Raw genomic sequence first — 8,429 nt, forward strand, 5'->3', positions numbered from 1 at the left:
ATCAGCCAAGACCTCAGAAAAAAATTATAGACCTCCAAAACTCTGGTTCATCCTTGGGAGCAATTTCAAAAGGCCTGAAGGTACCACGTTCATCTGTACAAACAATAGTACGCAAGTATAAACACCTGCTCTAAAACTGCCATAAAAAAGCCAGACTACGGTTTGCAACTGCACATGGGGACAAAGATTGTACTTTTTGCAGAAATGTCCTCTGGTCTGATAAAACAAAAATAGAACAGTTTGGCCATAATGACCATTGTTATGTTTGGAGGAAAAAGAGGGAGGCTTGCAAGCCGAAGAACACCATCCGATCCGTGAAGCACGGGGGTGGCAGCATCATGTTGTGGGGGTGCTTTGCTGCAGGAGGGACAGGTGCACTTCACAAAATAGATGGCATCATGAGGAAGAAGAATTATGTGGATATATTGAAGCAACATCTCAAGACATCAATCAGGAAGTTAAAGCTTGGTCGCAAGTGGGTTTCCAAATGAACAATGACCCAAAGCATACTTCCAAAGTTGTGGAAAATGGCTTAAGGATAACAAAGTCAAGATATTGGAGTGGGCATCACAAAGCCTTGACCTTCCTATAGAGAATTTTTTGGCAGAACTGAAAAAGCATGTGTGAGCAAGGAGGCCTACAAATTTGACTCAGTTACACCAGCTCTGTCAGGAGGAATGGGCCAAAATTCACCCAGCTTATTGTGGGAAGCTTGTTTGACCCAAGTTAAACATTTTAAAGGCAATGCTACCAAATACTAATTGAGTGTATGTAAATTTCTGACCCACTGGGAATGTGATGATAGAAATAAAAGCTGAAATAAATCATTCTCTCTACTGTTTTTCTGACATTTCACATTCTTAAAATAAAGTGGTAATCCTAACTGACCTAAGACAGAGAATTTTTACTAGGATCAAATGTCAGGAATTGTGAAAAACTGAGTTTAAATGTATTTGGCTAAGGTGTATGTAAACTTCCGACTTCAACTGTATATCTGTTCTTAGTTCTTAGTTCTAATCCCTGAGCTGACAAGGTAAAAATCTGTCGTTCTGCCCATGAACAAGGCAGTTAACCCACTGTTCCTAGGCCGTCATTGTAAATAAGAATTTGTTCTTTACTGACTTGCCTAAAAAATTGAATTATCCCTGTAGGGGAACCCTTTTGGGTTCTACATAGAATCCTGTTGTAGAACCCTTTGATTTGTCCCTGTAGGGCAGAGTTGGGCAACTGTCGGCCTGTGCAGATCAATTTCCAAAAAAGAAATAGAAACAAAATTACATTTAGAAACTTACTTTTGAGAGTTAGAATAATATAATACACAAGGTGCAATTTCGAGATTTGGTTGAGCATCAGCAGTTTCCCTTTTTATGTTAGTCACTGACAATCACTCAGTCAGCCGACATCAGCTAAATAAATTACTGATCGGGGGACCCCCATTGATTTTGTTTTCACTCTACTCAGATATCATATTAACATGGCAGATTTCAGGGCAAAATGTGTAGAATTTAAGGAAATTTGCTTAAAAACTGTAAATATTTCTCTCCACCCTATGGCAAAATGTGTAGACTTGCATGTAATATGTTATAAGATTGCTGAATCTTCTCTCTGCCCCATGGAAAAATTTGTAGAATTGCAGAAAACTTGCTTTAAAATCGCAACATTTTATCTATGGCCCATGTCAAAATGTGTAGAATTGCAGGAAATTCATTCTAAAACTAAACATTTTTCTCTCTGCTTATGGCCCCCAAAAGGCTAGGACTGGCTCAGACTGCATGTGTGGGTATGGATGTGGGTTTGCAGACCCGTGAGCCACTGTGGCCCCTCAAGATGAGTTCAGACTTTTAGTGGCCCCCACCCCATCAAAGCTGCCCATCCCTGCTGTAGGGGAACCTTTTGACTTCTATTTAGAACCCTTTCATGAGGACCTCTCTGGTTCCAGGCAGAACCAATGACAGGTTCTAATGTTATACGATACTTCAGATCTGCTTATAGTACACACTGTCCAAAATTACCTGTTATTTGACAGTAAGTTACCAGCTACCGAATTGCAGTGAAAATACAGAATTTTGACTGTTGAATTAAGGTTATTGTTGTGAAAGGATTTGTTGTTACATTCACTGCACTTTGAAATGTAGGTGGGAGCAATGTGCTTTCGGAGGCTCATTCGCATATTTGGGGGCATGGCCTGAAATATGTTGTATTTCTGCCAACCATTAGTGGAAGTGTTGTACCATGTTGAGTGTTGAGCACATCATTTGTGTACTCACAGTTCTATAATCTTTGTAAGAGCTTGTGAGAAGCAAAGTGCAGCCCTGTTAAGAAGTTCCTGTGCATTTTCCAGTAACTTAACTGTGGTAAGTCACTGGAAAGTTCATGTTACATTTTTTCTAACTTACTGTCAGTAGTGATGGGAAACCAAGGCTTTCTGAAAGATTTTGCGCTGTCACCAAGTTGTGCTGAAACACAGTTAATTATGCATAGCTTTATTATCTGTTCACAATGCACAATTAGTGACATCTGCTGGTCGGCAATAAATATCTCCACTGTTTCCATCACAACTTTGTGGCACAAGAGTGAGTCATTAACTTTGTTAGCCTAGGGTGGCAGGTAGCCTAGAAGTTGTGAGCATTGGGCCAGTAACTGAAAGGTTACTGGTTCAAATCCCCAAGCTGAATAGTTGAAAAACCTGCTGATGTGCCTTTTAGCAAGGCACTTAACTAATTGCTATGGATAAGAGCATCTGCTAAATGAGATGTAAATAATCAGTTGGAATACTAAGTTTACATCATGCTTTCAAGTTTACCATTTTTCAAAAACTGAATCCATGTGTCAGAGTCATGTGTATAGGTGGCAGGGAAGTCAGGCGCAAGAGAATCAAACTGAGTGTAATGGAGTTATCTAATAACAATAAACGAAACATACTCCAAACACTAAATGTAACAATAAACAACGTGGGTACGAGGACCCGTCGCGCACCAACACACCACTGAATAACAAACGATCTCTGACAAAGACATGAGGGGAAACAGAGGGTTAAATACACAACAGGTAATGAATGGGATTGAAACCAGGTGTGTAGGAAGACAAGACAAAACCAATGGAAAATGAAAAATGGATCAATGATGGCTAGAAGACCGGTGACGTCGACTGCCGAGCACCGCCCGAACAAGGAGAGGCTTCGACTTCGGCAGAAGTCGGGACACCATGGCATTATTTAGGATGCTTAAGACAGAATCGTATACTATACTAAATAAAACAAATTATTTGAACAACAGTGCAGAAAGTGTGGTTTCACAAAATAATGTCTTCAATGGGATTGAACCTCATACCCTCACCTCCTTATGTTCCCTGCTCTAAGCTACCGGCCTAACTATATTTGTAAGTACGGTGTTCAGTAAAGGTCAGTGTTTGAAAGCTGCTTAGAATCGAAGAAAGCACGGGAGCCACTGCATAATCAGTGGGATCTCGCATTTTGCAACACACAGTTTGAAAAGGCACATGATCAAATGAAGCTTCAGACAACATTGATGACATACTTCTGATAAAGTAATACACTCATCGGCACATTGCTTTGAAGTTAGCTGCTTAGAGATTTCGACACATGCCTTGGAGCTCCAGTATCAAATGTAACATCCATAACTGTCATCTTGCTGCAAGCAGTTACTGTAAAATGCACAGTAACTTACTGTGGCTGATCTCTGTCATGGTCACTGACCTGATGGTGTGGCAGGAAGGTCAGTTTGCTGCCAACCAAGCGGTTGAGGCCACTTGAGTCTGGGTCCCACGTGTGCTCACCACAAAGGATGCTTAAAATAGCAGTGATGGGGAAATTAAGCATCCTGAAGCATTGAGGCTTTCCAGGCAATTGTGTCAATAATAGGTTAATTACTCTAGGCTTTAATCAACACAGGCTACACTAGTGGCACCTGCTGGTAAAAATAATTTAGGGCAGCCAAATTATTATAGATGAAGTCCCAAAAGCTGTAGCGTGTGCGCAAAGTAGCCTTTTTGTATTCTACCGAAACCAATACCAAACCAATTTACCACTATACTTGATTATCTGTACATATACCTTGAAAGAAACCGACAAGCAACATGTGAGTTCTAAGTGTGCCTCTGAAAGTACCTTATGTGTACCTTTGACCATTTTGTACCCCAGGGAACAACACTGTACCCTAACCATACAGTAATTTCCAGAGTGTGTGGATATAGTTTTTTTGTAATAAAGATGTAGCTGCTGGAACTGCTGAAACATTAATGCACTTCCGCCCAAATGCTTGCAAATTCAAATCATCAAGGCATTTATACACACTTTACATCAGTGGTCATCAACCGGCCGATCGTGTTCAACAGGTCAATCTCCATGGCGTTCCTTGTTGATCACCAAACATTTTTGTAAAAACACGATAAAGCCTAGCATTCATGTTTTTTAAAATCCGTTTTCCACTGTTGGTGGTAGGTGCACCTGATTCAGCCGCCCTAGCTCCGGGAAGGCACAGTCTCCTAATTTTCAACAATTTCACGTGTCTGAAGGTAGAACTCCGTCTACCCAGCAAGCCCAGAGAGCAAATCAAGTGCAACTATAGGCCTACCCCTGGCCAATCAGATAGCTCAGATCACTGTCTGCAAGTTTCCTCGCACAATAGACTGTAAAAAATTAGCCTCAAATGCACAGGAAATTTAATAATGTGAGATTTCAAAACGTTTAAAACCATAGAGAGAGACTCAACGAATATGGCAAAGAACTGCTGTTTTTATGAGTAAGTTCATGTTTAAATTGTTATTCAGCACTGTCAACACTTTAACACTTTTCTATGCCAAAAAATGCACATTCTCCCTATTTCCACTCACGCTACAACCAGCACTGCAGCTGCAATGAATGAATAGAGCAAAGCGTTTCGATAAGCTTGTGTCTTTTTTTTATATCAAAGAATATTTTACTTTCTCTGTTCATAGGAGTAACAACATGAATTGGTGCATGAGGCAGAAGTAATGCAGTGCGACTTAAGTTTCACCATCAGCTGGAAGACTGTGTCCCCTTTTCTCAGCGGAGGAAGGGAGAGAGGAGGGACGGTGAGTCGGTTGAGAGGCAGCCTTACTGCTGCTCTCTCCCCTCAGACTGACCATCAAATGCAGGCCATCAGCCCAGTAAAAAAAAAAAACATATTATGCTCACTCAGCTGTGCCTCACAAGTAATACTACAAATTATATATTAACAGTGTGATCATATACCAAACATGTTGAAATATCATTTCTAAATGGTCAGAGAAGAACAATATTGGCACGGCAATTCAAGCATAGCCAATATGCAGTGGTAATATATTGGGCGTACTGCACAAAACTCATTGCTACAGAATTGTTTTTAATTGGTTAATGTTGCATAGGCTTATGTTTTTTAAATTGTGTTTAAAAAAAAATCTGAGCAGTGTATCTCAGCTTACATTTCGACTCAGTAAGTGATCTTGACTCAAAATAGGTTGGTGACCACTGGTCGAGCTGGTCTGCAAAACCACACCTCATCATTATCATACTTCCCAGCATGCTCTATTGTAGTTAGATTTTTTGAATTGTTTGTTTCAATATCTGTATTTTTGCATGTGCATTGATTGATTAATGAATGAATTAATCTTATGCTACACAAAGATATATCACATACATGTTTTGTTAGTTGGATTTATTGCACCCTTTACTGAAATGGTTGTTCCAGTTTAAATATATATTTTTCTTTATATTTAATATTTGTTTTTGTTTTTAATTATTAGTATTATTATGAATATTTTTTTTAATTAATTTTTGTTTTCTTTATATATATTTTTAAATAGTTGATCTTTCAGATCCTGGAAGTCATTTCAGAATGCAAACCAGCAAGACGTTGATGGTGACCAGTGTATGCTGTAGTAATTGGAAGTTTGGATCTTTTTACTGACTTGGATCTTTTCTGCTTTGTTCAATCAAAATAACTTTTTTGGGGTGATACGGCTTCTGCAGAAGTAAGGGCATTCATACTTTGTGCGCTTCGCGGAGCAGTGCAGAGTTGTTAAGCAGAGCTGTTGTGAAGGAAGTTGTCAAGGAAGTGAGTTTGTGTGTATACAGGACCTCCGCAATTGCATCACACCCTTCATACAGAATCTCTGACCACATTTTGGGATCAACCTTAAATTGGCTCCTATTGTGATAGACTTTAAACAATGTACATTTGTTGATTGCTAGGTATACACATACAATTTTTTATTGATACATTTGAAATTAGGTCTAGTTGTGGCAGCAACCGGACTAGATTGTGAACGACTCTTTGCGGAATGCATTGCTTGACTGTATTGAGGGTGTTAAGTAGCCTGACGACTCAAACTAAATTATTCTACTGCGTCTGTGGGCGCAGCATAGCGTTTGAACGGAGAAAGGAGTCTGGGTAGCCACGCAAGGTGATTCGCACAGTCCTTCACTAATTGCAGTCCACCAAAGGATTTGTTCTCGAGAGAGGCTGTGTGATGTTTTGGTTCTACAAAGCTGTGTCACATCCTCCTTACGGAGTTTCAAACCACATTTTCGTATCAAACCTAAATTGGCCCTTAAAGGCCAATCCGACAACTGCATTGGCCGTGTAGCATTTAGCACGATGGTATGACCTCTGCAGAAGTCAGGGCATTCATACTTCTTGAGCTTCTCGGAGCAGCACAGTGCTGTTGTGATGTAATTTGTCAAGGAAGTGAGTTTGTGTTTATATCTCCCGCCCTCACCTACCGTCAACCAATCATGTCTATTGGTATAAAGCATACAAGCATAAATTGGCTTTCAATCCTGCTGTAGGACTCATTGCGGCCAGCACTAGCAGGTCAAACGAACGACTAAAATTAATGAGTTGACTAGAGTCATGAAAAAAAAATCATGACTCTAGTCAAAATCTTCAGCAGGGCCCACTCTCTCTCTCTCAATCCTCCCCTCTCTTCAGTACCCCATGGGTTACTGTATCTGTTTCTTAAAGCTATCTGTGTTCATTATGATCATCAACTAGGTGGTGCACCTGCTGTGTGCCCGGCCATCTTACAGCCTTGTCCTTGAGCCTGCCTGCCTGCCTTTCTGGAGGTGCATGCTGGAGAGGAGGGCAGTATGTCTGGCCCTGGGCAGGGCTGGTGGCCAAGTAGTACCTACCCCTACAGACAGCCACCCCTTGTCTTACCAGAGGCAGCTGTTATGTCTTGCCGATGCATGGAAAATCCAGCCAACTATTTATTATACATGTCGTCGTTCAGCCACGACTAGGTGAAACATAAGATATTACTGTTTTTCATGTCCCATTGGTAGGATATTCTTCAACAGAGCTCACCCAGTTTATCTGCGTTTTCTTCATGAGAATGATGGGGATTTGAGCCTTTCCTGATATCCAGAAGCTCTTTTCGGTCATAAGAGACGGTGGCAGAAACATTATGTACAAAATAAGTTACAAACAATTAGAAAAAACACAAAATAGCACAATTGGTTAGGAGCCCGTAAAACGGCAGCCATCTCCTGCGGTGCCATTATCTTGCCGTCACTGTCACAAAACCACACCTGTCCTTAAATCCCACCTGCGTTAACAGTTCAGAGCGAGAGGGTGTCTAGGTTATATAGAAATAAAGAGACTCAAATTGAAAATCATATAATAAAATAGGTGTAGATTACAACATGCATGAAGGCTGCATAGGATTTATAGTACTAATGCTACTCTGTGCATCCAATGGCAATATCCGTGATCGGTATAATACCGGGAGCCGCTTGCTGAATTGACAGCTCCAACACAGTTACACCTCCAACATCGCCTTAATAAAAACAATAAGACTGCTCTGCAGTTGTTGGTATTGCAGGATAAGGCAGATCGGATTGAATCTAGATCTGCCAGGAAGTTGCTAAGCTCCTAAAGCTTGTTCCCCGGATCTCAACATTTGGGCCCTCCTGAATTGACTAAAATGTAATAGAATTTACCATACTATGATATGAACATATGGGAATGGGATACCTTAATCTGTCATGGGCTACTCTGTCTCTCTTTGATGACTGACAGGTGCGGCAGGTAGCCTAGCGTTTAAGAACACTGGGCCAGTAACCAAAAGCTTGCTATTTCAAATCCCGAGCTGACTAGCTGGTAAAAATCTGTCAATCTGCTCTTGAGCAAGGCACTTAAACCTATTGCTACAGGGTCGCCATCAATAATTGCTAATCCCTCTGGTTGTGACCCTACTCTCAGCGGGTGTCTGAGTGGGATATGCAACAAACACATTTCCATTTCACACCACACACACTTGTACAGGTTAGACACTTGTACATATGTGAAACAAGACAGATATAAGAACCCTTGATTTGACAGGAGGAGCTGAACAACAGTGAGTGGCCTGGGCTCTACTGGTCACAGTCAGATCCATACATACTTAGCTCTCTACTGAGGACCTGGATG

Source organism: Oncorhynchus tshawytscha, linkage group LG19, assembly GCF_018296145.1.
Source record: "Oncorhynchus tshawytscha isolate Ot180627B linkage group LG19, Otsh_v2.0, whole genome shotgun sequence".
In the NCBI taxonomy this organism is placed as follows: Eukaryota; Metazoa; Chordata; class Actinopteri; order Salmoniformes; family Salmonidae; genus Oncorhynchus; species Oncorhynchus tshawytscha.